This window comes from Montipora foliosa, chromosome 4 (genome assembly GCF_036669935.1).
Source record: "Montipora foliosa isolate CH-2021 chromosome 4, ASM3666993v2, whole genome shotgun sequence".
NCBI lineage: Eukaryota > Metazoa > Cnidaria > Anthozoa > Scleractinia > Acroporidae > Montipora > Montipora foliosa.
The window spans coordinates 2,281,160-2,283,659 of NC_090872.1; the positions used below are offsets into that span (position 1 = coordinate 2,281,160).

Consider the following 2,500-nt stretch of genomic DNA (forward strand, 5'->3'; position numbering starts at 1 on the left):
AGATTGCACTTTCACACTGTATATTAAGGCAGTGATACAATTCTCACATTATTTACATGTGAGATGATTATTGTTTACTCTTTTAGGGGTAAAAGATTGTAAATTCAATCAAAGATAACTTCAGCATTTAACAATGTTTAGAGCATTTAGCTGGCTTTTAACATTGTTATTTCACAGTGGTACATGTAGATGGCCATTTGACATTGTCATTCAAGACTAATTTATCAAATGTGTAGCCAGTACTTTATACATATGTAGCATAGACCTTTTAAAGGTCCAACTTCAACTGACAGGCTTTTTTATATGGAAGTTTGCATTGCTTATTTTAGCGATCTGATTGGATGAATTTGAACTTTGGCTGGTTTTTCATACATGAAAATTATTGTTCCACGGCATGCACAGCCTGTTGGGTGAACGAGAGCCTTTAAAATTAATACACCTTCATTTAACCATGATTGTTCCAGTTTAACAAACATGGTATGACAAAACGATTTTGTTATATCAAAGCATTTTGTGACAGCTGTTACAGAAATGCCAGGCTATCCTTGATGGATACTCAAAAACCCATACCAACCCATAACAATAGCAACAACATTAATATTATGATTAGCTTTAATTGCATGTCAAAAACTTGAATCTCATTGCATTGTTGCAATTCATTGATTCTTCAATTTCTTGCCTTTTTGTATTTTTATATGGTGTAAGGCCCAGCCTTTCTCTCCTGACAATAATAATATAACAAGACAACTTGTTACTCCCAATACCCATAGCACCAGTGATACTAGTAATGCTGAAATTCATGCAGTCCCCTACCTGTTGATGACTGGTGTGTCCACAATAAGAACATTTGCTTTGTCCCTTAAGTGTCCAATGGGGTTCTACTTAGTGAGTGTTATGATCATTGATGTTATCATCGACTTTTGGAAACTTCCAAACATCCGAGGTTGTTTCTTACTGAAAAGTTAAGTTAGCAACTGCTAAACACCCTTTTAATAAGTCTAATATATGCCGTTTTCCGCTAATGACGTTGAACTCTTACTTTCAAATTTTATTTAGAAATGTACAAAGGCCTAACACTTTTCCGATTTCGTTTCTTGTTTGAAGCCTTTGTACATTTCTGAATAAATTTTAAAAGCATGAGTTTGATGTCATTAGCGGAAAACGGCATATATTAGACTTATTAAAAGGGTGTATAAGTGTAGCATTTGCCTTTGTTGGGTGGTGATGTTTGGGGTCCTACTAAGTGCATCAACAATGCTGCCTAACATGCATTGACTTAATAATCATGCCTCAACGTTGCTCAGCATGAGATGCCAAATGCACCAAAGTGTTTGCCAAGCAGAAAAAAGGAAGTCAAAATACTATTTCCTTGTTATTGATAAACAAATATCAGAATATTTGATAGCAAAATGTTATGTAAATGAAATATTTATGAACTGTTCTTTCTCTGGGTGTTTCTGGTATTTAATTTTTTGAGCCATAGGTGAACTCTGCTATCAAACACATGAATTGAAACTAAAGTTTAATAAATAGATCTAAAGTTTACCCTGCAACAATATACAGGGTTTTGTAAGTTGCTAAGTGTACAGGTTTTCTTGGGATTTAACTGTCTAGATTTGCATTGTCTTGAAAATACATAAGTACTTAGCAGGACTATAACTACAGAGAAATTGACTGCATTGACAGCTACTTGCTTGTAAGGGTCATGGATCTGTGTTTCAGGAAATAAAAACATCTAAAACTTTTACAAAAGTAATCAACAGTCTTTGCATTGAAGAGGTATCATTGTTTATCATTTGAAACATGGAATTGTACTTGCCCACTTAAAGAAAACTTAATCAGGATTGGGTAATCCCTGTGTAAATACAGTATTATTAGAGAGCCAAGAAAGCTAAGAGAATGTGTTTAAGGTGTTAACCATTTTGCTGGCATATTAATCGTAATATAGCACAATTCTTGTAAATACCTTAGTAACACTAGCACATTTTGAGTCATTTTCAAAATTCAACAAGTGTCATCAACCATGTGACAGTTGTTGTTGCATTACTTGCAAGAGAAATAGTTTTCCTAGCAGCAAAATGAATATATAGCCATTAAAATATTATTATGGAAAGAGAGATTATTAATACTGTCAGTGTTCAAAATAAATTTTAAAAATTTGAATATTGTCTGCATAGCGGTTTTCTGTGACCCTCCCTCCCCCCTTCCTTTTCAAGGCCTCGTTTTGCTGTCATTGACTTTCTCCTAACACCTTAATTTAGACCATGTTAAGGTTCAATAATAGGCAGCTTGTGCACGCGACGTTCTTGAGATGCGGCCGGAAGCGAGCTGTTTTCCTATTTAACTCGTCTTCACACAACCGCATTTATATTGCTAAATGTCTTTTCTCCATTAGAGATGATTCGTTCAAAAATCTGGAAGACACTACTGTCATGGCATGCAAAATGTCACTTCCGGTTTCCGTCCACATCTCTAAAACGTCACGTGCTTAAGCTCCCTT

The 2,500-nt window shown here is 34.8% G+C and overlaps 1 protein-coding gene across 1 annotated transcript in view; it reads left to right on the plus strand.

Annotated features, from left to right (window-relative positions):
* LOC137999523 (adenylate cyclase type 9-like) overlaps nucleotides 1–2,163 on the plus strand; it is a 13,855-nt gene extending 11,692 nt beyond the window's left edge. Inside the window, exon 3 of the mRNA XM_068845306.1 lies at nucleotides 1–2,163. This exon is cut by the window's left edge and continues 840 nt beyond it. The gene's annotated coding sequence lies outside the window, so the exon portion shown is untranslated.
* The last annotated feature ends 337 nt before the right edge of the window (nucleotides 2,164–2,500 follow it).